Source organism: Oncorhynchus clarkii, chromosome 10, assembly GCF_045791955.1.
Source record: "Oncorhynchus clarkii lewisi isolate Uvic-CL-2024 chromosome 10, UVic_Ocla_1.0, whole genome shotgun sequence".
Classification (NCBI taxonomy): Eukaryota; Metazoa; Chordata; class Actinopteri; order Salmoniformes; family Salmonidae; genus Oncorhynchus; species Oncorhynchus clarkii.
In genome coordinates, this window is record NC_092156.1 from 20,682,459 (window position 1) to 20,688,945 (window position 6,487).

Below are 6,487 nucleotides of genomic sequence, written 5' to 3' on the forward strand. Positions count from 1 at the left end.
AGACAGGCGACTCTGGCAGCTCAGGACAGACGGGAGCACCTGTAGGGAGGAGACGGAGAGACAGCCTGGTGCGGGGGGCTGCCACCGGAGGGCTGGTGCGTGGAGGTGGCACCGGATAGACCGGACCGTGAAGGCGCACTGGAGGTCTTGAGCACTGAGCCTGCACAACCCTACCTGGCTGGATGCTCCCCGTAGCCAGGCCAGTGCGGCGAGGTGGAATAGCCTGCACTGGGTTGTGCTGGCGAACCGGGGACACCATGCGTAGGGCTGGTGCCATGTACCCCGGCCCGAGGAGACGCACTGGAGACCAGATGCGCTGAGCCAGCTTCATGGCACCTGGCTCGATGCCCAACCAAGCCCGGCCGATACGAGGCGCTGCTATGTACCGCACCGGGCTATGCCTGCACACCGGGGACACCGTGCGCCTCACGGCATAACATGTTGCCTGCCCAGTCCCTCTCTCTCCACGGTAAGCATGGGGAGTTGGTGCAGGTCTCCTACCTGACTTCGCCACACTCCCCATGTGCCCCCCCCAAGACATTTTTGGGGCTGCCTCTCGGGCTTCCAACCGCGCTGCCGTGCTGCCTCCTCATACCACCGCCGCTCAGCTCTCAAAGCTCTGCTTTGGGGCGGCGATATTCTCCAGCCTGAGCCCAGGGTCCTTCTCCGTTCAAAATCTTCTCCCATGTCCAGGAGTCCTGAGATTTCGGCCGCTGCTGCTGCTGCTGCTGCCCGTTACCACGCTGCTTGGTCCTTTGGTGGTGGGTGTTTCTGTAACGCTCGTCGTTGGGAGATAGAGAGGAGGACCAAGGTGCAGCGTGGTAGGTGTTCATATTCTCTTTTAATGAAAACGAATACTCGAACGAAAACAACAAAACACGAGAACGAAATGAAAACAGTCCAGAACGGTGAAATACAAACACAGAACAGAAAATAAACACCCACGAAACACAAGTGGAAAAAGGCTACCTAAGTATGATTCTCAAGCAGAGACAACTAACGACACCTGCCTCTGATTGAGAAACAAACCAGGCCAAACGCAAACACAACATAGAAAACGGAACATAGACCACCCACCCAACTCACGCCCTGACCATACTAAAACAAAGACAAATCAAAGGAACTAAGGTCAGAACGTGACAAATGGACGCCATTTAACCGATTGTCACAATCTCCGTACAATCAGCACGAACCCCTCGGGATGTAGTGCTCAACAGTGCATCCCACTTGTAAAGCAGCTGCTTCATCTTGATGTTATTCTTTATCAAAAGATACCCCAAAGCTTTTCCATTTCAAACAAGCGCTCTCTTCTAGCCACCATCGTCGTAGCCAACGTTCTTGTTGTTGTTGTTGTTGTTCTTCTTCTTCTTCTGTGGGTTTTATAGCGGACTACAACCCCAAAAGGTGTATTGCCGCCACCAACTGGACGGGTTGAAAAAAAAAGGTACAAAATCTAATCCATACATGATAGGGAAACTTAATCCACCCAAATAAAAATAGTAAATTGACAAAAACAAAACAAAACTCCCACTTCTCCATATCTCCTTCTCAGGCTCTAGGGCCTGAGAGTACGGCTTGTGACAATATTCCCTGTTCCTCCGCCGACAAATCTTTCACTCCCAGGAAATGCTCCGCCGCATCCACAATAATATATTTTTTCCTGCACCTTCTGGCAAAGATCACCATAGCTATAAAGGCCACCTTCTTAAAAATATCAAGGTCCTGCTAGTGAAAGGCAAACCCTGAAGCCTATCCACCAGCATGGACTTTTCAGGAGCACCATTCAAACCCTCAACACTTTAAACAACTGCTGCATATGAAATGCTCTGGACAAGCCTAACTTTGGCCACCTAATTTTCTTTCACCCTTGTCGGGCATTGAAATGACGTGGCTTCATGGTTCCCACCACAATCGCAACATGTCACATTTTCATCACTTTTATAACACGTGATGTTTTCCACAACTTGAATATCTCGGTTTCTCCCGTCTGCAAACACTTGAAATAATGACCAAAAGCTTTACAGTGATCCCACTGCATTGGTCTTGGGATAAATGCTCTGACTTTGTAGTTTATATACCCCAACTGCATTTTAGTAGGGAGAAACTTCAAATCAAAAAACGAAAGAACAGAAAAGCTCTTCACTTCATCATCATTCACCACACGATTCATCCGATGTGCATCAGTCACTCCAGGAATATTTTTCATCTCTTCAACATCGACTTTCAACGTAATGTCAGATATTACCATCTTGAAGGGTGCCCTGTTCCAAAGAGACACACACAACACGTCAAACTTATCAAATCGGTTGAAACGCAGCACACGTTCCTTCTGATCCGCAGAAGTACAAAAAAATCTAAACAAGCCCGCCTCTTGTGATCCTCACAGCCTTCACTTTACCCATAACACACTCCACCAGTGTGGATAGCTCAAATGGATTCTTCAAGATTGGTATTTCGATCAGCTGCGCCTCATTAACAAACCACACTCCTACAAGATATGAAGAGACATTCTCAGCACTGTACAATACTTTGCTCTGTTTTCCATTCTTTTGGACAATATTCCAATTCTCCTTCATTCTACCACCATTAGATTCACAATCCACTTCAGCGTCCGCTTCCGCCACCTTTCCACATTGTGGCCTCTCCAGGTTCCAACAGCTGGTTCTTCTTCTTCTTCTTCTTCTTCTTCTTCTATGCTATATTGGCGATCACACAATTTAATATGCATTCCGCCACCTACTGTGCGTGATGGGAAACATGATTCCAAAATATGGAAGAAAATAAAACAAAAAAATACCAAACTACCAAAATATAAATAAATAAACTAAATCAAACAACTTTTCAAAAAAATAAAAAAATAAAACACAAATCTGATCCCTACACAGGCTCAAAGGGAACCTGGGAGGGCGGGCCACCTTTTTAACACCCAGGATATCAAACATTTACTGCAGGCTGTGGTGTGTCCACCACTATGTCTTTACTAGCATGAATTGTTTTCTCAATTCTTTTAATCGCCTCCACATAGGAGATTCGATTGACCGCTCTAACTTTTGCCACCTCAATCTCCGTCACGCTTACAGGGCACTTCAGGTAATTGGGATCATGATCCCCACCACAATTGCAACACCGTCGTCCTTCTACACACCATTCTTCAATATACTCTGTCTGTCTGCACACACTTGAAACATGGCCAAATCCTTTACAATTCTACAACTGCAATGGTTTGGGGACAAAAGCTCTTACAGTGTATCTTGCATAACCAAGCTTCACATGCGTAGGTACTTGCTCTTTATAAAAAAAAAAACAGGACATACAGCATTTCTTCTCTTTCTCCATTTAACCAATGAGTCAGACGCCGGGCACCAACCACACCAGGAATTCTCTTCAGGGAGTTAACCTGAACATCCGTCGTCACCCCTGAGATGACTCCTTTGACCGGTGCTCTACTGCGAAGTTAAAACCACAAAACTTATTTTGTACGGATTCTTTTGAGGCTCACTGCAATCTTCCTCTGTTCTTCAGAAATACAATTAATCAAAATAAGACCCCTCCTGGTCACACTGATAGACTCCACTTTTCCCAATGCGTACTTCACAATTTTCAACACCTAAAATGGGTCTTCCACATATGCACCCCTACTCAATAAACACATCCCAACAAGAAGTGATTAATTATAATTCATACAAGTATCATCCACTCCAATTTTAGACAATTTCCTTTTTTTCCAGTTTTCAAAACTACTGTTGTCCCTTCAGAACATTAATCTTCACCAACTTTGCTCAACGCTCTGCTTGATTCAAACTCTTCATCCATCTTTCCCCAACCATTATTGAACCCTGCTTCTTCTTCTTCTTCTTCTTCTTCTTCTTCTTCTTCTTCTTCTTCTTCGGGATTGGGTTGGTGGATCGCATCTGACTTAAAGGTTCATACACCGCCACCTTCTGTACTAAAGTGTGAGGCCAGTCACGGCTGACCTACATTAAATTCTCTTCATTATTCCTGTTTCTAAAAGGAAAAACATGCACCACCAACTAACCCTACACCTATATACCACTATTTCATCAAAATTTAAATCACCACCCCATTTACCCTAACCCTAATCCTAAAATTGCATACACCCAGGTACTTCTCTGCAGCTGCCACCTAAACTCATGAAAACCCCACCAACCCATTCCACTACTTTGACCCTATTAGCTCCTGCTCTATGCCAACGGCCTGGGAGGACCTGACACCACCCCTCAACACACCCTGTAACCATTCTGAAGTCAAATCTCGTATACCCAAATACTTCTCTGCAGCTGCCACCACAACATCTATTCTCTATGGTTTACGTTCCATTTCTGCGGTACAGTTACTTAATAACCATTGCTATGAACGCCAAGAAGCCAACCTAACTGTTAGGACTTTTATGAATAAATGACTAAACAATATTCCCACTATAAATAGAACTGTAACTAAGTAAACGTATACTCTGTTTTATTATATCTGATTAACAATATGAATTCATAAGTGAGGGATTGTGGAGCCTGAAACAGGGGGTAATTAAATTAAATAAATACCATTCCAGCCAGGTTGGAGAAGATTGGAAGTTGGGGTTTTTAAGTAAGCAGAAAAGGTCATTAACCTATGGTTGAACCGACGCAACTTAGCTCTGGAAGGTTTAGATAAGGCAGTGAGTGCTTTCCCAAGTTTTCCGTTAACTGGAACTGTCAGCTAAGTGGTGATGGATAATGGTGAGGAGTCAAGAGTTAATTAAGTTATATTGTGTGTCATGTGTGTACGCTAGTAGGTCGGAATGAACTTTTAGACCTGCCTTGTCTTGGTCGAGAGGAGGAGATTCATTCTAGAACCAATGACGTCATATTTTGTATATAAACGGTTGTTCGTGGTTACATGGCAGCGCGCTCCGAGAATAAATACTATTATCTATTTTTCATAAGACTGGTCTCCGTCTATTTTATGCAAATAAGAATCTTACAAATTCTCATAAAATAGACTAAGTGAATTAAATTAATGAAAACATATTGGAATAATGAAATTATACCAACACTAACCCTCTGTGCTGGCACAAATCTACTACTATCCCTCACCCTTGACCCATCCTCCTCCACTTTCTTCATTACCTCAGCATACACCCTCTGCACTATTCTGACTCTGGCCACATCAACCTGCCTCTCTCGCACCTTACACCGCCGATCCGCCGGCAAGATGAGCACCCCTACCATTGACACACAACTTTATCCACCCAAACTATACAATCCTCTGTCCCATGCCCTCCTGCACAATTCACACATCTTGGAATCTCCTTCCTACACACTGCTGCAACATGACCATGAAACTCTAACAGGATAACTGATATATCCTAACATGACTTTGTCTGGTAGAGGCTCTGACAGGCTTTGGTTACGTAACTTGGGTTTCTTGCTTTGCTCTTCGGAACAGGGCATCATGGAAAGGAGTAGCGTTACGTTTGGAGGTGGAGCAATTTAAGTTGAAAATTCCTGGTGTTTGTGATGCCCGCCGTTTGGTGCGACGTAGAACCGGTGGGGAGCGTAGTAAAACTCTAAAGGGCTGACAATGACTCCTCTGTTTTACTACGCTCCCCACCGGTTCTACGTCGCACCAAACGGCGGGCATCACAAACACCAGGAATTTCAACTTAAATTGCTCCACCTCCAAACTTAACGTTACTCCTTTCCATGATGCCTTGTTCCTAAGAGCAAAGCAAGAAACAGATATTGACCCAAGTTACGTAACCCAAGCCTGTTCCCTCTGTTCAGAAGAAACACAAACAAATATCACAAGTCCACTACAGGCTACCTTCACTGTTTCAACTGCCCCCAACTCCTTTCTCACCCACCCTGAAACCACAAATAGATCAGCCAAAAGGCAAGGGTCTACTTTCTCCAAAAATGTAACTCCTACTGGTCCAGATTCTTCTTTATCATGTCTGATGCTTCCTAAACATTCATCTTCCCAATTACACTTAGCTCTTCATCTTCCTCGCTATCTATAAACACATCTAACACCACGCTCTTGCTGCACCTTCATCCACTACATTGCTTGTAGAGCACGCACTGATGGCGTTCCTCCAAACCCAACTTCTGTTAATTAGCCCACTAATGGCTATCGCTGACCTCTCCATGCTTCCTTCACCTTACAAACATTTACCACACCGACGACTGACTACATTACCCCAACCATGGTTCTAATATGGAAATAATAATGTCCCATAAATACTTTAATATTTTAAATTCTTCAGCATTTTGCTTTGATAGGCTATCGATTTATGACGTGGAAATGTCTCAATGTATTTATTTTGTCTCAAAGAGTCTCTCTCTCACACCATCGCACAAACACACCCTTTCTGGGCGGTGCAATGCTTAATAGGCTATACTCTTATCTATCCTGAGGGAGTTGCAGTGATCCTCCTAGCTACATTTTCCCCAGCAGATCCGAGCAGATTAGATGTGTTTGTCATTGGAAA